Consider the following 24,074-nt stretch of genomic DNA (forward strand, 5'->3'; position numbering starts at 1 on the left):
AATCAATTTAGTATCCATTAAAAATAATTACAACAATAACGTTATAATACCGACTTTTTTAACATACAAAAAAACAACATCCTACAAATTTTTCAATATTTGCATTTTAGTGGAATGCAACTATGAAAAATTGATGAAAAACACATTTAAACCTAGAGAACGTAAATTGGAAAATTTTGCAAAAAACCGTTCGTAAATCTGTCAAGCCATTTTCGAGTTTTTGCAAGACTAATAACAGTAATTTTTTTATGTTATATTTCTTGGGTATTGTATTATTTATTTTTTATACTTTGATTTTCTGAATTGTAATTTAACAAACTATACTAGAAAAATGTTATTCTGAATTATTATGGCTTAACATAAGCACTGCCTTAAAAGCTTTAATGAATTTATGAATAGGTAAACGAGTGTTATTTTGAATTAATAAACATTTTTCAACTGGCTGAAAATTTTTAAATTTTAATATTTCTTTTGTTTTAAAAATAAATATTTGCGTTTTTATGAATAACTCACATATTTCATTTTGAGGGCCATTTTCAACGAGTTGTAAAAACTCACTTTCAAAAAATGGGAATCAAGTTGGGGTGGAGTGGGATTTGAACCGCGGACCTTTGAGCCGTGAGTCCGAGCCCCGCGTTTGAACACCAAATGCAGTAAATCTCAATAATCTGTTACTTGATGGTAAGTCTTACGCTTCAGGAAATTTTTCAAGGAAAGTAGATTTCAATTTTCCTTTGATGTTTGCCCAAAATTATTACAAAACTTAAATAAATTATATAATCTAAAACAATATTTGAAAGGTTCCCAAGTATGTAGAAGAAAACGGAGAAGACAAAATGACTTATTTAGTTATTCATTTAAAATTACATTTGTTTACATATTCACTTACTTATTGTGGTTTTTACCAATTTATTGTAATTACAAAGAAGAAAAAATATAGAACTTCAAAATACCTGATACTTACTTAAAATACTATACAATAGCAAAACATAAAATAGAGGTCCAAAAAGGGGATAATATAAATATTTATTTGATTTAAGTTATTCATTGTCAATTTCTGATGGAATTCCATTGCAATAACTTAAATTTATCTACAAGTTACTAAATAACATATTTGTTACACTTCCACTTGTTTATTCGACCAATTAGCGCTGTCACTCTCATGAGCACCTTCAGACTAGTAAATATTATACATTGTATGGATAAATTATGTAAAACTGAATATTATCTTAAGTGTATTTGTACATTTAATAAATAAGTTGAAGAAATACAATACGTAATACTCGTATTTCAATGAAACTGGGAGACAAATTATTGTAGGTACCTATGCACTGTTTTTAAATATACCACTACACTCAAGGTAACATTTAGTTAAACATGAATAATCCATACATTGTATAATATTTACACGTCTGAAGATGTCCATTAGAGGTTGAAAGCGCTAATTGGTTGAATAAACAAGTGAAAGTGTACCAAGTATTTTTAATTTGTAACTAATATTTTAATATAAGTTATTACATCATTAAATATTTATTACTTATGCGTTATGCATTTAGGGACAAAAATGAGAATGAAAATCGATTGTATATAATAAAAATTAAAATAACATATTAGGTACTTCAGATGAATATCAGAATTGGTTTTGGTACCATCTAACTTAACAACAATTACTCAATAAACATGGGTAGGAAATATCCATTTCGTTACACAATAATAAATAATGTTATGTAATAACTTATCATTAATTTGATATAATATCATCTAGAGAGAGGAAGATGACAAATGACCTTCCCCAAAGAATGTCCTTCCTGGGGTGCATATAATCAATCTATTAGGCCACCTAACCAATTAATCATGTCTTGCACAAGTATGCCTGTTATTGCAAGCTAATTTATCATTAATTAATTGTATTACTATTCAAAGAAATATGACATTCCCTTTTAAATGTACTAAGAAAGATAAACAAACCCCAAAACAGGAATAAAATTTGTGACGATTTTAAAAATGACGTTTTAAGAAGCAGTAACTCTTTTACCGTCGGCCTCGTGATGTAATGGTCAGCATACTTGCCTACCATGCGAGAGTTCTTGGGTTCGATTTCTGACATGGTTAAAATGAAATATTTATTTAAAAGGGTGTTTTCACACCAGAGTATTTCATAGTCCATGAACTGGTTACCTGAACCGTAAGACTGATCATCTTACCTTCATGTTAAAAAAAATTATATATAATGTGCTGCGATTGGTGTGCTAATGCAGTGTCCTATGCACCATTATGTGCAGAAAGGGAAATATGATGATGAACGCTTTTAATACCAACCTACGGAAGAAAAAATATCGGTCTAAATACCCGCCTATCAAACCAATATTTCAAGTCGCGATCGGTCTTGCCAAAAATTGAGCATGGGATCCAAAAAATGACAGGCAAATGCACTTACCAATATACAACCAGAAGCTCAGTCACAAATAACTTTCGACTTGCTTTAAAACATGCTAAGCATTTGAGCGATCGCAATGAACAATAATGAACATGCTTAAGTTATCGCAGTCATAAGTCGACGCGTGCGTAATCTCTAAGTCAACGCTCGTATCGGTTTGTTTTTTGTTTTCCTCGTAAATAAATACAGTTTGATGGCAAAAAATCGGCGTTTACTATAAAAAATAATATAATATATTGCATTTGCAAAATAGTAAGGAGTATCTAAAACAAAAAAGTGAAAATTAAATAACAATTACAATTGAAACTGATTTTTTGACTTTTGACTTTTGGCTTGCAAACCACCAGTTTAATGCAATAAATAGCATGATAAATGATAAATGATAAATAAATAAATTAAAATTGCAGTTTTGGAATATTTTCCATATTTACATGGGTGAAATTCAAATATGTAATTGCGCAGCAGGATTATACGTCGCGAAACGTAAATATTTTTACATTTAATATTATGTGTTCACGGATGTTGCATTGTGATTGCGAATACGATAAACAACCATGGTGAGAAATTGTTATCACATCGCTTATTAGCACGTCGATAGTTATTTGTGATTGAGCTACAGGCGAATAGTTGCGTTGATTTTCACGGTCGCTTTTATCAGTAAGTATCGCTTTTTTGGGTGATATCGTGTAAGACTTTTCAGATATCGTAGCATATAGTCGAAAATGATATTAAAACTCCAGTGCACAACTGCACAGGTAAAAGAAGCAATTTAAATAAACAGTCCCTCAAATAACATAAACAGAGACAAAAGGCTTAAATTAAACTCAACATGGTTCCCGGCATTACATATTACAAATGACAAAATGATATTGAATGTACCTACTACCGACTGCGACACGGTACAAACTACTAGCGAATAAATACATAATTTTTCCACAAAACACATGGTTTATCCTGATGATGGCTCTAACTGAAACAAAAGAAAGAAACACAAAAAGACTAGGTATGCATATTGACGTCCAGACAAATTTATAGTTACAATATAAGACCGTCAATGCTTTGCTATTGCTAAATTTGAGTGCATTCTTTTATTTATAAAAAAATAATTCCTCTGTACGTGTGATGTCACCGTACTCCTCCTAAACGGCTTAACCGATTAACGTTCAGTTTTCACAGAAATATAAATCTTGTGCGTGTTCGTAGACATCAAAATCTTCAATCGAATATGTAAAAAAAAAGTTAGGAGCATAGATGTTTTATTCATCAATTTACCAGGGTTGCATTCGAGGAGAATGCATATGCAAAAAAATGGAAAGATGTTGTATTTTTGTGTATAAAAAAGGTTGTTTTTGAATGTTTACAAACAGGATTTATTTTTTGTGGATCTTAATCAGATTTTTTCCTTAAATTCCTTATAATTTCTATACATTCATTTTTTTTTTTTAGATTTTTAGTAACACTAAAATAATATTAAATTCAATGCATTAAAAAAAATCGTATTCCAACATAAGTACACCACTTTGTTGGTGAGACAACCGGAGTTAGACGTTTGCAAAAAGAACGCCATATTTGAAAAAAATATTTATTTTATGTTTTAGAATTCAACCATAAACAAGTACTTACTTAAATTCAATATTTTTTAAATGTGAACAATTTTTAGTTTTTGAATTTAATCACAAACAAGTACCTAGATGAAAAGTTTTTTTCCAAGAAAATAGCAGGCAAGCTAACGTTAGGGCAGGACAACATCTGTTGGGTCCGTTAGTATAATATATATTAAATGAACACAATCAAAATTTGATTTCAAATAAAGAATTAAGTTAAAATTAAATACGTATGTACGCATTATTATTTTTGCGTTTTTATGGATTACATAAATTGTTAGAATATGCGGTTAGAGGGAATTTCAATAAGTAGGTATTTGAACTTTGTTTTCCTGTAAATGTCTTGAAAATGCCTCTCCTATGCTATGCGGAGAAGACCACTGCATTTTGGACCTTTTATAGTTAACTAAAATAGATAAAATCGACGTTCCGCTGTCCCATTTCCGCACCTTAAAACTTAAAAGTTTTTCTAATTTTTTTAAAACAGAGTATCAAAATGAAATTATCTGAATTTGTACGTTTTGAGTTTTCCAAAAATATTTATCATATTTGTTTATTGTGCGCCTGCAGACCGCAGATTAAACTGGACGTTTTTTGTGTTTTTCGCTGGTTTTCATATTAAACAATTCATCGATAAAGTAAAATTATTGAGACACGCCAATGGTATATATTTTTAGTGCCATAATTCAGAGTGAAATTACAGGAACACATTTGTATGAAGAAAAGTCATATCGCGTTTTCTGTCAAGATAAAATATTATTAAACATACCTACAAAGTTTGTTTTATAATGCTTTTACATAACCAAAGAAATAGGTTCGGTTTTCTTAAATAAAACCATTGACCTATTAGTACACATAAACACTCCCTGAGCCCTCTAAAATTATGACACTTAACTCACGCTCAAACGCTCAATCATGGTCAACGCTTATTAAGTTGTTATTTTACCACCAGCCGGTTTTTACGTGAGATTGATATTTTATTTAAAACCCAAATGCCTGATATTGCATGACAGGATGTTAAAACTGTTTGGATAGAAGGAAATAAGATGGTGTAACTTTTCGTTGATAAATAGGAACCTAGGTATTTATTTATACTTTAATTTTAAAACAAAATAATTCATTTTCAAACATAGAATTCTTTTTGCGAATGTTTAACTCTGCTTTTCTTACCAACAGGGTGCACTTCATTTAGGAATGCGATTTTTTTTAAATGTATTGAATGTCAATTAATATTATTTTAGTATTATTGAAAATCTAGTAAAAAGAAAAAAAAATGAGTAGAAATTATAAGGAATTTAAAGAAATGATCGAATAGGGATCCATAAAAAATAATTTTACATTAAAAAACAAACTTTTTTAATAGATACACAAAAAATAACAGTCTTCCAATTTTTTGTGTATGCATTCTTGGCAAATGAAGCCGTTGTAAATTAAACATTTACGCCACTAACTTTTTTTCTACACATTGAATTGAAAATTTCAATGGCTATAAATATGCTCATAGCAAAGATCTACATTTTCCTAAAAACCACATGTCAATTAGTTACTTGGTTATTCAGTATGTCGCGAACACACAAACGAACATTGCCTTTTATATATTTAGAAAATGTGTGTATGTACATTTACAATTCGTTTTACTGGATGTTTTTCGGGATATAGAATGAAAAACCCCCAGAGTTCCAATTAACAAACCAAAACTGTATTATTTTCATCTTCGACATGATTAAAATTGATTTTTTAAATTGAAATTTTAAAAATTTAAACAAAAATCATTTTTGAAATATTTTGTAGTATGTAATAACAGACATATTTATTCACGACGTCCTTAAATTGTTTTTGATACAGAAGTGTGTAGGAAAAGTAAGAAGTTAAATGTATAAAACGATAAGTTTGCATGTAGGTAGATAGACATCATACCTAAAAATTATTAGAGAAAAAAACAAATGTTTATTTTTTAGTTTCGTTAAATTTATTTAGTTATTAGTACTACAGCGGCAAACGGTGAACTATGCTCAATGAGAAATGTGTTTTTCATGTTTATAAGTAAAAAAGTTTTGTACAAATTTATGTATTTTCCCCTGAGTAGTACGCCCTTGTCACGGCGGCTTTCATCCCCTACCCCCTAGGGGTGCAACATCGCTCTACCGCAACATCGATATAATGTTATCAAGAGATGTGTTTCAAAGACATAAATCGATTGATAAAATAATGGAGGTTATTACATGAATTATCAGTACGTACATTAAAAAAATCAGTTTGACGTAATTTTTTATGTATGTTTTCTTGTTTTCTCTTTTTTATACAAACTGTTTTTGCGAGACTAATTCAACATATTTTAGAATTTTTTGTGGGTATTTTGGAAGAGTTTTTTTTTAATTGAATTAAACACTTTATATATATATTTATAAGAGCGGGCACATTGCCTTTAAGTAATTTCTTACTACCTACCCAAATCGATCAGTTTGAGAAAATCACATATACATGGACATATTCTGGGTAATTTTACAGAATCCTATAACTTTGTCCAAAATTTGAAAAAATAATTAACTAAAAATCTAAACTTTTCTTTAAAGAGGAGAAAGGAGGTAGAACAGAAAGAAGAAGAAGAAAGAACCAACCCAAACATTTAGATTGTGACATTTTAATCTTGATTAAATCTGACATTAGTGGGTAGATTATTCACAATCAAGCAGCTACTACTGTGCTTTCACAAATGCTTATGCTTCCCCTCTTTAGGGGGCAAAAAAATTAGATTGGTAAATGGGTGTTAAAAGGATCTCTTGTTACTAGAACGAAGAGGTAGTCCATGTTGTGATGGAGGTTGAGAAAGCTCTCTTAGACAAACAGGCAAAGTGGGTTTATTCAAAATATAAGGATGAAGGAATCGTTGAATCAAAAGCAAACGGTCACATAACATAATCCCTGGCGCGAGATATCTGACTTGTTTATCGATATGGTGCCTGTCTTAAAGCAACAAAAAAAGACAAGAGGTTTTCGAGACGTGGTTTGATAGAAAAATTCTGGGAATTTCCTGGAAAGACCGCATCAGAAATCATCAGGTTTTCAGTAAAACCGAAGGAGAAAGGCACTTGATTAATACTATTTTTGGAAGACGCGCTAGATGGATTGGTCACGTAGTGCGTCGCAAAGGTCTTCTACATGAGATGATAGAGGGGATGTCTGAAGGGACAAACTACAGAGGGCGCCAAAAATATGAGCAGCAGGTTATAAAACCTACAAAGGTTAGGATAGAACAGACTTACTCAAGCTACTCAGCAGAAGAAATGCAGAATCTTACTGTAAACCTATCCGGAGGATAAAAACCAAGAGTGGCTAAACGGTTTAAACGTTCAATTAAAAATGCATGAGATTTAAAAAAAATATTTTTAATGAAATATATAACGATTTTGAGAAGTGACTTTCAAACGGAAAAAATCAAGTATTTATGAGTTACAATATATTGATTGATTTGGTGTTTATTTTGTAGAACTCCATATTTAAACTTATAATTAGAAATCAAACATTGATTTGAGTCTACTGAACACTTTATTTTATTTTTACAAATATAAACATATAATAATAAAAACTTCGTGACAATTGTTTCGCCTTATTAGGGCATTTTTAAACGAATATCGAGCGAATTCGTTTGAAAATGCCCTAATAAGGCGAAACAATTATCACGAAGTTTTTATTTATATATGTTTATATTTGTAAAAATAAAATAAATTGTTCAGTAGACTGAAATCAGTGTTTGATTTACAATATATTATTGACTTGTTGTTATATTTATTTTCATACACACAGTGTAGTTGTTACCATTTTGCATATATTTGTCGTTCTTTATTCATGCTTTGTTTTTCTTTTAGTCGTTTGTCCAGATTTCCATATTTTTTTATCTAAAAGACGTTCTCTATTTCTGTTAAAATATTTCTGTCAAACTCCCTTGAGGCTCGAATCTTTTATTTATCAATGAAAATTCAGACTCCTATTCAAAACATTGTTTATTGCATTTTAACTAGCTGCTGTTATTTTTTTTGGTTAATCTCCCATATACATATTTATTTTTATTTAATTTATTTATTAAAATCTAGTCATACCCACAATAATATGGTTATAATATTTTTTGGTCAGCTCAATATCTTTTAGGTATTATACACTGATAAGAGGGGAATTCAAATTTTGTAAACTGTATGGAAATTGTTTAGTTACTTTTAAGCTCTCCCGATTGTTTATTTTATGAAGTTTTTCACTTTTTATGTTGCATGGATTTGAAATCGTGTAGATAATGATGAGATGTACATTTTAAGCTGTTTGTGTATCACTAGTTTCATTTTGTCAGAAGTATGAAGATACAAGATATGATAAAGATTATTCAGAATAACACTTTTCACAGTGTGGCTGGTTTCACTGGGCGGTAGAAATATTTTAAAAAACAAAAACAATAACAATTTGAAAAAGAAAGGAATGTAAGTGGGGTTTGGAAGAGACCTTTATCCAGCAGTGGAGAGAATAAGGCTGAAGAAGAAGAAGAAGAAAGTAGGTGAGGTCGGGATATTAATAGTTTTATAAGAGTTGCGAGTATGAAAAATTTGGTACTTAACAAATACAATAGACAATCAATACTAGACTAAAATGGTTTCAAACTTATAAAAAACAATATACGTAATGTGTCGTTAGTAAAATTATACTTTACAATAATAGAGTTTGGAAAACAAAAAATTAAATGTGTATACATATTTAAAGTAAATTAAAAAAAATGATAATAAAATAATAAAAATAAAAATAATTATGGAATGAAAATGTTAACAATTACACGAAAAGTGTAAAAGTTTGTTTGTATTCTAACACGTTATTTTTATATTTTAATTGATAATATCAACTTAGAAAAACAAACCTTACATAATGATCGCTATTTAAATCCAAAACTGTTTTTATAAAAACCTGAAACCAACGTTTATTACGATATAGCAATGTTCGAAAAATATCGATGTCCTTTGTGCATCCCTATTCGCGCCACTATTACCCTCCCCCTGGCACTTCACCTCCTGCTCGCCCCGCGTGTCCCAAACCACTGGAACAACCCGACAAATTCAATTATACCCAACGGCCACCACAACTAACTTCAAAATGCTCTTAAAACCCAGCCACGAGGTAGAAATGTACTAACTCATTTTCTGTACGCAAAATCGATGCATAATAAATACGAAAGCATTCTGATTGAATACCGAATGACTCCGTTGATGTTTTGAATGTGTCTGAATATAATAATGTTGAGTAGTTTTATCATAATTTAAGGCTGAAGCGTCACCGTTTTTTTTCTCATATTACTTTTTGTTAATCCAAATATATTACAGCCAATAAAAAATCACAGGCCCTACAAATACTAAGACTTCCATATATTTTTTATCATAATATCTCTTTATAAGGATAGATTTTTACATAATTTGTTATAGACCACGGTTAAAAAAAACTGCCCAAAGCAAAGACGCTCAAAGTGTTTTCTTAATTTACTCGCAACGCCAGCGACCTTAGTAAGTTGTAATAATTAACATTGCAATGTTTTTTTGAGGCACTATGAGTTGTTAACATGATTTTCCTGCTACATTCCATGTGTTGATGATGATTTTGGTCATTTCAACATTTATAAGTAATTACTATAATTATTTTTATATCGCGTGTTAAGGACCTACGTTTTTTGCATAATCTAGACACGAAAGCAATGCATATATGGACCAGTAACCGAATCCGTACAATCCCTCAATTGTTTTGCTCCTAGCTCTTAAACATTTAGATAATAATTCATGTATTTATAAATATTACAAGTCCATAAGATTAATAAAGTTATTGATTCTAACCATTAAATTGTAAAGAACTTAAAGCATAATAAACAATTACCAAAAAAAAATAAGAAGGTTTTCTCCTCGCTGCGGCTTTCTACAGCCATATTCAAAATCTTATAATACACATTCCCTCATTTTTTTTTAAAATTGAGGTTTACAACCTTTAAAAGTGGTTCGTGGTACATCTTATTCAAATTATAATATTAAGCATACTACACAAATGAAATCAAAGGTTTTCAGAGCTGGAAAATGTGGAGTAATTTTGTTGGCGGGTTTATACAATTGGCAAATAATAGTTTGGAAAAGCTCAGAGATGTGTCTGCTGTCAATTTAGAAACACTGATAATTAGAATTCAAATAGTTATTTCATGAGCTTCAACTAATTGACAAAATACTTTGATGATTTATTATTTACAAAATGTCGGCTTAAATTGAAAATACTGTAAGGAACAATACATTAAGGTATATATTGGGGCTATAGTCTGTTAAAAAGTTTAAAAAATCACACTTGTATTTCAAATAAAAATATCTAATAGTGTTGTAATTGAAGAATATAACTTGAATATTTTTGGTAGTGATAGTTATTAATATAATTTATTCAAATAATTTAGAATCTCAGAATTATTATGCGTAACCTAGAGAGAAACCCTATCACTTTGTTTTATAGAACGCGAGCGATGTTGGTTTGTTGGTAAACAACTGATTGGTGGCCATTTTGTTTTATTTTACAACATAAACAAAACGGTTCGATCGGATGCTTTTGTAGCTGTGCTTAGCTTTGTTTGTAAATAACTTGGATATTTACGTTATAATAAATGAAAATCGACTATGGTGAGTTGCGAGGAGCGTCAGAGGTGTTAAAGAAATCAGTTTTCATAGGTAATTGATTCCGAATATTTTCCCGTGATTTACAATGATTTTTGGCATTTATTGTTCCGAAACGTGTATTATGTTGCTTAAAAACTTTCTCAATTTGGGAGATAAATTTGTGAATTAAAATATGTTAACGGTTAATAATGACAGTTGATTACGGGCAATATGTAGTCACTAGGCATCCATATAAAGTTTGAGTTTTTATCGAGTAGAGGTTGATTCTAATTTTACTCAAAAATAGCAATGTTAACCTTGAAATTGCAACTAAAATGACGTGTCCAAATTTCAGGCTGCTACGACTCACCATTTCGGAGATGTGACGGATAAACAAACAAACTCAACCCAGGACTTTGGTTCAATGGAGTTGGAATTTATGTCTTAATAAATATAACATAAATATATTGTGAATAAAATGACTAAATAAATAAAATAATAAGCACAAACATGAATTTTCAGTTTTATAAAATGAATATAGGCGAGTTACAGAAAAATAGATCGGAATAACCCTGCAATGATAAATACACAGGTACATATTTAAAAGTAATTACAAATGCAAATAAATATCCATTTGGCAATTCCCAACCTGATTACGGCCCATTGTTTTGCTGCGAACTGTAGCCAACTTAATACCCAATAGTCATGGATTGGTTTTCCTACGTTTGGGCTCCTCTCTAGGTTACGCATTATTACTCTGAGTGTTAAATACTGTGTTTTGAGGTTCTAATAGTATGTTTTCTTACTACTCGTATTTTAAATTGTATTAACTGAAATTTTGTACTGGCAAAACATGTTTTACTTTTTATGTACCATCCCTAATGAGTTTTTTTATAAACTCCTAGGAGGATAATATTTTGTTTTCGCTTTATACGTTTCTTCATAAAAAATATTTAAAAATTGAAATAAGATTTTTTCACAACAAAGAATTTTACTGAATTACTTTGACTTTTAATGGGTAGATTTCAATGAACCTAAGTTTGGTACAAATTTCAAGAGAATCTAGCGATCGAAAAGTAATTACATTTTTGGTAAAGTAAATAAAACATTTAACTATATTTTTTTAGACCTTAAAATATTACCATTTTTACATAAACAAATGTACTTTTTTTTATAACGTGATTCAGAAATAACGGCGATTAAGAATGGCGAAATCGTATGATTCTCTTACTTTTTATCAAACTACAGCCTCAAGTCGATCCCTTTCTAGGATTATACTTGAGATTAGAACACTTATTAAGAATTTTTTTACACATTCTTAACTCTATTTTTCATTTCGCCCCTGACGACACTGAGAGATGCCTATGGTTTAAACATAATAATTTGCGCATGTACAAAAATCATGTTTTTAATTCTATAAATACTGCTGGTGAGATCGGTGATCCTAATGTTTTACGACTAGAAGTAGTTTAAATCTGAATTTAGATTTGATATTCAATAACGTAGTTATTTTACAGTGTAATTATTTAACAAAGCCCATACAATGATCGTAATCTCTGTTATCTATAGTGACATTATTCGATACAAGTTTGGAGAGTTTAGTGACTTTCACACCTTTATTACCGAACAAAGCTTATCGAAACTTTAAGCTAGCCTCCCCCGAAAGCATAAATTTCTAACATTCAACTTAGATTTTAGTGTTAGGGTAAAGTTTCATTGTACTAACAACGATAATAAGCTGTTATATTGATTACGATAAGACAATTTTGTAACAGTCAGTACCTATAAACATAACATTCTCATTTAAACCAATTTATTTATTTATTGCACATCAAGTATTAATAAATACATTTACTGAAACCTTATAGGTTGTTATTTGTTATGGAAACATAATTATTATTTGCTGAATTTCTGGACAAAATGAATATAATTATAAAAGAACAATCTGGATTCAGAAACAATCATCCGTGTGAAACAATTCTTCATACAGTAATTGATAACTGCAAAGAAGAAATTAATAAAAGAAAAATGGTATTATTGATTTTTTTTAGATTTAAAAAGAGCTGAGACTATTAATAGAACAATAATATTAGAGAAATTAATTGGAATAATAGGAAATGCCGTAAATTGGTTTAAAAGCGACTTAAATAACAGTTTTAAATAACGAAAGCCAACAATATTATTTCAGATCTAACAGAAAATAATTTAGGAGTTCCCCAAGGCATAGTATTTAGGCCTATATTGTTAATAATACATATAAATGACATCGGTGAATCTCTAAAAAAATGTAAAATTCATCGTTTTGCAGATGAAGCACTAGTTTACATATAATTTTATTTAGAGTATTTCAATCAATTGTCCCGTAAAGTCAACACGACAAGTTCATTTTTTTTATAATTCATTACCCAAAAAAATAATGTTTAAAACTCGTTTATTTATCGTAGCTGCTTCAAATTTAATTTACTTTGTCCCCATTTAGATATTTTAAATGCAAAATTTTGTGACTTCAAAAAAAAAAATTTTTGAAACACTAATTTGAAACATTTGTCAGTGTGTTATAAGTTTATGTTCCTTTAAATATGTTTATTTTATTATAATACCCAAATTTTGAATTGGTCAACTATATTATGAAAATCCCTATCCTTCATTCTATTTCCCCATCCCTTAACCTTCTTACGAGCTCTTTTTTTTTATCATGTCTTATGATAATCTATTATTTTTCTCTTTACTGTGTAACATGTTCTCTCATTATATTTGTGAAAAACTTTAACTGGATGTATGTACAATTTTTTATATCTTGTATTCTTATATAAAAACTGTTGTTTTTCCTTAATAAATAAAAAAATTAAATAAAATAAGGAGATAATTATGATGCAGTGATAAATAAGATTAATTACAAATTAGGAAATATATCAAAATGGTTACTGCTACTACTACTACCACCAGGCTGTTTCCCCGTAGAGGTAGGCAGAGAGACCGCCACACACGTCTATCCTGGCATATATTCCTAGCTTCTTCCATATCCATACATCTTGTCATACATGCCCTTCGATTCTGTCTGCTTTTGACATGACCAGACTAAAGATTTTGGTTAATCTGATCATGCCACGTCTTCCTTGGTCGTTCTCGTCTCACGGTACCGTTAATTTTTGCCATATATACTTTTTTACCATTCTTTCGTCGTCCATTTTTTCTACATGACCAAACCATCTCAGAGATCTTTTCTTAACCTTATCAATTATAGTTGACTGAGATTTACACTCTCGCCTGATTTCATCATTCGTAATCCTGTAATACATTGATTTCCCACACATTCGTCTTAGAATGATAAAAGTGGTTAAAAGTGAATAATTTCAAATCAAATTTTGAAAAAATAAATAAATTAACACTGGGAAAAAAAACGTACCCCAAGGATACAATATTAATATTAAAAATTTTAAACTAAATTATGTGGATAAAATAAAGAATCTCGGAGTTTACTTAGATAGATATTTAAATTTCAAAACACATTCTCAGTATGTGTCAGAAAAAGTTCATTTTAGAAAAAAAAATATTTCCACAAAACCGACTTTTTCAGAAATTAAAAAAAAAAGTATTTAAAAAAATATTTTTTGGTTTATTTTGTGGATTGGCCCATTTTTTTCAAGAACTAAAAATACTAGTCATTCCTTCAGATTTGTATCCACTTCTAAATTTTTTGAACTTCCCATAGTCTTTAGTAATTTAATTTAATATAATTTAATTCCATTTCATTTTTGGTAAAAAAGTAAGTTTTGGAAAAGAACTTTAATGTCTCAAACACAAAAACAATTGAGCCATGTAAGATGTTGAACAAACGAACTTAGTGGATATTCCATATTAATGTTCATATCTTCCTATAGTCAAATATTAAATATATCCCCTGAAAGTAAATATGTTAATATTATGTATTGGTCCAGTTTGTTTTATGAAGAAGAAGTACTTTGTATAAAAATATATATTCATCCGCTTCCTAGTATATAATTGAGTCAGATCAATATAACCCTTATCAATACAGGTTTAAGCTCTTTAACTTAATAAAAATCAGTAGTTGAAAAAAAAAAGAATAAGCTCTTTAAAAGCTTTAATTTCCATATTCTCTTCTCTAAAATGTTCTGCACTTATGTCATAAACATGTTGATCTTAATTAGAGGGTAAAATAAATTTCTTGTCGGCAAAAATTAAGAAAAAATCGAAATACTGTTCAATAAAACAACAGTACACGAATCCAGTAGATTATTTAAAAAGTTCCCCTAGACTAGAATCATTCAGTTATTTACTATTCCATTTTGATATTTTTAATTGTTTATTCTTATTCCTTTTGTATAAATCAATGAATTTTAGTATCTAGGATGTCACCAAACAAATATAACCGGTCGCTGCATATTCAAAATTTAAAGAGTTATGTTAAGCTTGTTTTAATTTATATTATAAACCTATGGAAAGCAGTTAATATAAATGTATTTTTGACTCGTTCATACATTTTTTTTTAATCCTCAATTATGAGTCTTTTTTCCTGATTTTTTTTCGAGAATTTAAACTTGTATTATGTATAAAAGACACGCTTTGGTCATTTGAAAATAGTTTTATGTTATTCAAAATATTTTGTACAGTTTGCACCGAGTTTTGTGGTATTTTTTACGACTCAAATGTAATTTAAGAAAATACTTTTAGATGTAAAAGTTTCACCTCTTCACAAATGTGTATAAACATCTGAAAGTTTGACTGATCCACTTTATAAATTGAATACTCTGAGAAACGCCGTGAAAATATCTTTCGGGACTGCTTTCGGAAAATCCCACTAGGCAGATTTTTTCAGCACCGTAAACTTTTCCAAAGAGTTTGTAAAAGGCATCAAGTTGAAAAAAACATTGAATAAGAATCCAATTCTTGTACCCGAGAAAGTCGTCTGTGATTTCGTAGCAAATGGTTCAGAAGTGTTGCAACAATTATTCTACTTGAAAAACGAGGCAGAGGAAAATTGTGTTGAGCTTTCAAGAGGTTTCTAATGGAAGTATTTTCTAAATGGAATAAATTAAATTCGCTTTTTTACTGTAATTTAACTCACGCTGTTGCGACGTTTGCTAACTGTAAAAAAATAAAAATTATATACATTTTAAAATATTATCAAAACAATATTAAACTTTTTTAGTTTTTGCTGTCAAAAGTATTATAATAATAAACTTGTGGCATTAAGACAATCAGGTACATGTTACTCAAATTTAGAAAAATGTATGCAGTTTCACTAAGGTCTTAAGAATGTTAAGGCGAAATAAATAACTTAGAAACAAATTATTCATTACAATACAATTGGTTTATATCATATTTTGGGGTTCAAACTTTCAGTAGGGTCACAGTAAGTCATATCTTGCTGTAGGGTGTGATTTTATTAAATGCTGCAAACGCTGATTTGTACTCTACGGGCATCATTATTGACTAGTCCAACTCGTTAGCGCCCACGTCGTGAACCTTGGGCAATGGAATCACACTCATAACAGTGTGAACACAGCAGATAACAAGAAGATGACAGGTGAGCTTCTGGCGCCTCAAAACCAAAACCAATCAGCTTATGGAAGGTAAACCCGACAAAAAAATCCACCAGAAAAGGCAACGAGAAACCACCTGACAAGGCACCGTAAGAAGAAAAAGAAGAATATCATATAATTCAAAAGTACTATTATGTAAACAAATGTGTGTTATTTGTATTAAAATTGCTTTAAAAACATAGAAAATTAAAATATGAGAAAAAACACAATATGAATAGTACCGTTTCACATATATCATTTATATATTTATGCATTTTAATCTTATTCTAAGACATCATTCAATATCTGTTTTAGATATTAAAAATTTAACAAAGCATACTTATGTGCAAACAAAAACGAGGTCTTTGGTTAAAGCACTTTTCTATGTACCTAAATTCTTAACGGAATACGGACAGCGACGTCACCTTTGCATATTACACCAAAAACCTTCAACGGCTTGCCGCAGAAGCTCGGGGAAGCAAAAAATAAAAATATGGATAATGGATCTCTCAGAGCAATGAGTGGAAAACTTTATTTATAATTTAGTGTGTTGAATACCTACTTAACTGTAAAACATATAAATTATTACCTTATACAGGGCATCTAGTGAGGCAGGTATTAGGAAGTAAAATTATTTGTATCTATAAATATATTTTTTTTAAATGGATAGTAAATGATTCAATCAGTACGGAGCATAAAATGGCTCTCCTGCACAATCAGCTAATACATCCAGTAGTGACTTTTATCTCTTTACCGAAATGCCATTGATATTTAGTAGGGATACTCAACATTTATATTTGTTGAAACAGAGAATGAAAACAATTTTGAAAAGAGAATATGGAAGTCTGGGTTCTTCTTCTCTTCTCAAAAATGTTTTCCCTCTCAGTTGCAACAAATCAAGATCTGAATAACTTTTTCCCTTGGAAGGAAAACTAGCATGTCTGCAAACATTTAAATATACTCTTAACATTTACTCAACATTGTTTAATAATAAATTGATCAAATGGGTTTCGAACGTTAATTTACATTTATTTTTAATTAAAACTTGTATAAGATTTATAAATATATTAATTGTAATAATGCATTTGCTATAATAACAAAAATTTCATATCGTATGGCATACACAACGTTAGGTAAGGTGAGATTAGGTTAGTTAAAAACTATTGTATCCTCTACATAGTACGATTGATACCTTTGTTGTTCAAAACATTTTTTGCAAAATTACTCAAAATTCCATCAGGAAAAGTGGTCAAAACATTACGATTTACGGTTTTAAGTCTTTATTCTGTCATTATTTTGTTTCGTAAGTCCGTTTGTATATTAAATATCTTTCGTACTCAAGTGCAATCAAAATCGTTTGTTGCTCTTGTTTACGCTTTATATAAAGTAAAAGAACCTACGAAACTAAGTAGTGACAGAATAAGGGCTATGTGTAAACAAGCTACAATTTGCAATCATAGAAAAATGGGTTAACAAAACATCACGGATTGTGCTCCGACAGGGGTCCATATGTAAAAAAAAGGATTAGGTAGTATATGGAATAAATAAAGGTTATTTATTTACGTTTATATTTGTATGATTTTGTACACTTTTTGCATTTTTTTTTTTTTTTTACAATTACTAAAATCCCACCGAGCCACTGAATTAACAGATAATTTACATTCAGAAAGATCAACTTTATATATACAAATAAACAGTTTTCTTTTAAATACATTTGATATAATTATATTTCAATGGCATGTACTGGTGAAATTGGTTTATAATTATTGACAATAGAGTGATCTTCTCTTTTGTAAATTGGTTTAATTAAACTATGTTTAAACATCTCCGGAATAAGACCAGTCTGCAAAATAATATTTAAAAGGTGTGTAATTATAGGAGCTAAAACCAAGACATGTTTTTTGAGATTGCACATTCTTATATTGTCTATTCCAGTTGTTTTAGAATTCTTCATAGAATTGAAAATTGTTACTATTTAAAAAGTTTTGGCTCGAGGCAGGAAAATTGAATGCTGTCTTGTTAAAAATTCAATTTCACTAGTTTTTATAGTGCATTTGTGCAGCATATTATTAACTCCAACTTCAAAATAGGTCCAAATTTTTCTTTTGTATCTTCTATTGAATTTTTCTTTATAGTTTTCAATTAATATTTTTCAATAACTGCGTCACAATCACTTTCATTTTCTCGTGCTAATACTTTATTGATTTCGTTATAAGAAGATTTTATGCCACAACCGCAACCATAGAACCTGTTTTTATGCTCGTAATATATGTTTTTTGTTTCATCTTAGTGATGTGATAAGATTAATTAATTAAGTGCGATTTGCAACGCAGCGCCGGTTACATCACAAGAACGGGAAAATTATAAAAATAATGGTGCTTTAACCAGGACGGGACAACACTATTTTGTCCCAGCTTCAAACTAATTGTCCCAGTGTGAACAGAAAGTTGGAGGATAAGACAATGGAGCAATATATTATCTTAGAGATAGATGAGCAGGGTGTCTCCGCAGGATAATGGCTTACCCCTACTACTATGCGCAGCATCGCGTATGCATCTACGCAGCGTATGCATTGTCCCACTGTTTGGTCTTGCGCAGTCAAGACAGTTCGTTAAATTGAAATAGAAGAGTATTGTCCTGCCTTTTGAATTATCATCGTATGATCTCTGCTTAAATCAAGCAAAACCTACTGTTAAATTATGTTTATTAAAACTTCGATGTTATAAAATACGCTCGATGTTTTAATCTTCGAATTAAAATTTTACGGCGTCATGTGTTGGTTTTTTTTTTCTTCTATTTAGATTGATTGAAATGAATTAATTTATTTATCTGTAGAGGTTTAAGTCTAAATTACTGTTCTAAATTTGTCTACAAAAACTGTCAAACAAATAAACCCATACAGTTTATCGAGTACTAGTTAATCCTACTCACGCACGCCGGGTTTAAAGTTGACATTTTAAAAACACTAAGGATTAAACCTGGCACCCCTAAACTAGGGTGGTATTGGGGATTTCGAAACGTTTATCGCCTGCACCGAAGCGATTTGAAATAATGCGAGATTAAAAGGATTTTTATTTCAAAAAGAACTGTATTCAATGAAAAACAATCATAGTTCCGCAATCTGCACCCAATGGTGCATAAAGCACTGCATTGTAATACGAATTGCAGCGTATATCAATTATCTATTATGTTAAAGTAAGGTGATTAGTAAAAGATAAGCGTAAACCCTTTACGTGAATTCTAGGGGCTATAAAATAACGAAAGTGTAAAATTACCGAGGCAAATATTTCATGTCGATCTTTCTTGCAATCGAACCCAGGGATTAAAATGGTAAGTAAAAATGTATCTTCAATTTTGTCCACAAAGTAATATTATTGTTTTATCTTTTAAAAACAAATATTTGCGTTCTTATAATTAACCCAAATATTTCAATTTCGGTGACCAGTTGAGATAGAGTGGGTTTTGAACCTCGGACCTCTGTCTCGCGAGTTCGCAATACTAGTTTAGGAACCACAACCCGATTCTATTTAGTTTTCTTTATTAAAATTGAATATGAATAAAATTTTTTTTTTTTTTACTTGCATAATTTCAGTTTACCGACGAAGATTCATTAATTTTTCATACAAATATGCAATCGAGGACACAATCTTTAATTTTAATGAGTTCTAAAAACTAAAATTATGCTGTTATCTCTAAAGTATTTGTTTTAATTCAAATTACATTTTCAAAAATATTTAAAAAATACTAGATTTTACCGTGGTATTGGGGAGAAATAAGTTAGGTAGTATAAATAAGTAACTTTAATAGTGTAAGTCCCTCTCCAAGCACAAGAGTTAGTCTCTTTTTTTGGAGAGTTAAAGTGATAACATTTACGAGATGTGTAAAAGTAGATATGTTTAGAATTTTACTAAAACATGTACTTTTTATAAAATTTATGAATAATAAAATTTAAAGAAAAATTTAAAAAAAAAAATACAAATATGTTTAGTAAATTAGATATTAGACCATGATATTTCGTAGAACTAAATAAATAAATAATAACAACATTATATTAACTGGTATATTTACCGAGTAATGAGTTATGAAAAGGTCAATCTATTTCACCAAAAATATTGGGTACAAATATTCGCTAAAACACGTTTTTATGCTAATTCACTGGGAACATAATCAAATTGAATTTAATAATGTTTCAATTAATCAAAAAATGAAATCTGTAATGAATTAATTAATACCAGGAGCATAATTTGTCACATTGTAATGTAACGTACGGTATTGTCAGTGATTTATTATTCGGGATAATTGATAGACTATCGTCGTTTACGCCATTATTATCATAAATGTATTCAGCTCAATCACTGTTGTAATTTAGACGATTGAATGCCTATGAAACCCATAGGATAAAGAGACATTAACTATGTATGTTTAGATTGATTAATTTTGCATAAGATGTGGTCTATAACGATCATAGTGGTTGTTAACAAAGCATTCTATGTACTCGCACAATACATTTGTACATAATGTCTATTATAATCATATGCTAGTACGGGGAAAATCCCTTTGGCCGTAGATATAAGCTAAATTAATGCCTAAGTTGAAAAGATAGGAATAGATATTACATGCATATCATAATATATGCCATCAAATATATCAATTTCGTAAAATTACGTAATTTATTTTCCACGTAATATAAGCGTAATAAACTGGAGTATTTTTTTATTTGGGCGGACAAAATTTTTATAATCTGCATCATTATCAAAATTATAGTTCACATGCAACAGTGAGAGCATAAGGTACCTATATTTTTTTATAAATATTGTTTATTTAGGGTCAAATCACCAATCAATGACCGTTTAAGGTTCAGCTTGTAGTTAAATCCGCATTAAAGGTATAAATTTCATTATGTAAGCGTACAAAATAAAAGAAAACAATAAAAAATGTATGAATTTTTTTAAGTACTTTTATTTTTTTATTAAAATACGAGTATTACAATTATAATAAATATTACTCTAAAATAATAGCAGAATCACCAGTGAATGACCAATACTACCCCATTAAAAATAATACTCAGATTTAGTTAAATCATAACATTATAAAACACCCTAACACATTAGAATATCGAAATATTCAAAGAATCGCATAAGAAATAGCATCAAATAAAACACTTATTACACCTTACCTTATAAAAACATGACGTTAGATGATTTTCACAAAAACGGCGCTATATAAGTTATCCAAATATAAATAAATAAAAACACTATCAATTTCAGAACAATAATGGGAAGACGCACTATAACCTAAAAGCCTTTAAATTTTAATTAACTAAAACACGTGGAGTAAATTTTCGTGGTCATTTATTAGATTAATTCGATCATTTGACGTCAGAAATGATAAGTCGGTAGAGCATACCGAGGTAGATAAATATGAAACGGAATTTAAGCACACCGTATTGGTATGTACCGATGAAGATAGCCTTTGTAATTGACGTCCAGAACCATGGACGAGCAACTTCTAATCATTAGGTACTCTGAGGTTATATTTGTATAATAAGAAATCAAATTTATATTAGTTCACCCAGTAGTATCTTCATGTAGGTAGTTTGTGCATTCGCCTTCTATGTTTGAGGGCCCGAGCTTTCAGGCACAGTGGACGTGAATGACGGAAATGTTATAATAATTTTAAAAGAAGTTGAAACTGATTTATTCAATTTTTGTAGATAGATTCTCATTTTAAAATAGTGAGCTATTTTAGGACTCGTGGAAAAAGGCCTTCAAAATGAAAATATTTAAAAAAATCGTAATACGAAATCGTACTAGCAAAAACTTACTGAATTCCTAAATAAACTTTTTAAGGTACAACTGGGCAATATAACATCTACGTTCAAAAACCTTTTTACGCTTCAAATAAATTATAACCGTAACCGTAAGTTTTAAAAACATGTTTATTGAAATTTTTCGGGTTGTTAAAAGTTTCGAAATTTTGCGGACGACGAGACAAAGTTTGCTAAAATTAGTTAATGATTTATAGGGTTGTTTATGAACGAGATGAACTCTGATAAAACGGTATCCATATTTCAAGTTTTGGGAGCAGCAAAGTTACGTTTAAGAAACGGTGGATATTGTAATATTGTAATCTAAATTGCCCGCAGAATGGACCCAGCCTCCAACTGATTAAACATAATCTTAATTTTAATTAAATTACCAGCCATTTTGAAGATCCTAATAGTGAGATGCGAAGTTTAATTATTGGATATTATTTATGTGCTATAGAATCTCACAATGTTATTGAGATTAGTTAATTATTATTATTAATTATTATTATTAATTATTATTAATTATTATTATTGGGATTAGAAACATATTTAGCATTGAAATGAAATGCCTTACTATTAACCGATGAAAAAAGTCAATATACATAAAAGTCTGCAGGCAGTATAAACCTTATACATTACTTAAGTGAATATTTTATTTGTTTATATTTGTATTTTGGCATAAAATACTTCGTACACTTTTTTTTTACAATAAAAATAAATATACTTGAAAAAGTCAAAAAATTGAAAGAATAAAATTCAGTCAGTGCCTAGTAGGTTAATTGGTAGAGCCAGATAAATCTCACCCACGTAATAAAGGTTTCGGCTCATCACAAAAGTCAACAGATGGAATAATTGAGGAAATGTCGATGTTTAAATTATTAAAGTGTATTTATATTTATATGAAGTTTTAAAACAGGTATTTTTGTATCAAGTGAAGCTGCTAGAAATATTTTCTTGCAATTTTTATTAATTTTAAATATTTTTTGCCAGTAAACGCCGTATTTTGGCACTTAACTGAAAACATGGTCAAAATGGAAAATTTTACACGGTATGCAAAGTGGCCACTCAAACCAGCCAATGACAGGTCATAAGCCCTGTAAATGACTTAACTTCCATTTTAAATTCTCACAGATGTTTTCTCTCTCTGCTGTAACAAATTTAGCTTTATGTTATTATTTTTTTAAATATTTATTAATTTTAACAAATAAAATAATAAACATAATTGTATTTTTGTTCCCGCGAAGCCGAGGCTTGTCTACGGGTTTTTTTTTTATAAAAGAAATGTTTGCGTTATTATGATTTACCCAAATATTTCATTTTGAGGGCCATTTTCAACTAGTTTTAAATAACTCACTTTTAGAACAGACATACGTGAGTCCGAGACACTTGCCACAGGACCACAACCCGATTCATTACATTTTTTTTTTAATTTATAAAAGGTTAGTACATAGTTCAATAACAGATGAATATAATATATTTATATGCACACTTAAGTTTCACTTGCTGTTTTTAATAAGTTTTTTAATATTTAAAAAAATGTATTTAGGTTTTTTTCCTCACGATTTTCTACAGGTAATTAATTAAACAATTTTGAAACTACACTCCCCATTGTTCTATCTCCATAGTAGTTCTTTAGTCGTGGCACCGTCAGCTGCTGTGTCGATACTTGTCGGGTCACGATCTGGTGAGTTACTTTGGATTTAAAACTGCAATCAAGGAAAGGATCTGTCATTATCTTATACTGACACTGTTTGTTAATAAACAAAACGTCAAATAATCAAATAATATTTTATTATTGTCTATTGCCTCAATCTTTATTTTCACAGGTACGATAGTTTTTAAAATTTGTACTTGTAGGTTCAAGACTCTGTAGGTATAAGATTAGAAAACTAGTCCCCATATTCTTAATCAACATTGAATTATTGGATCAACTAGCCCCAAGTTAACTAGTCTCAGCACTGGATATGGTAGGTGTGGTTTTAAGCTGTACACGTTAAGCAGGCAAACTTTTGGCTTATTGCAAACTGTTTTTAC

The sequence above is a fragment of the Micrasema longulum genome, unplaced genomic scaffold (assembly GCF_059751315.1).
Source record: "Micrasema longulum isolate JH-2025_06_02 unplaced genomic scaffold, ASM5975131v1 h1tg000503l, whole genome shotgun sequence".
Lineage (NCBI taxonomy): Eukaryota > Metazoa > Arthropoda > Insecta > Trichoptera > Brachycentridae > Micrasema > Micrasema longulum.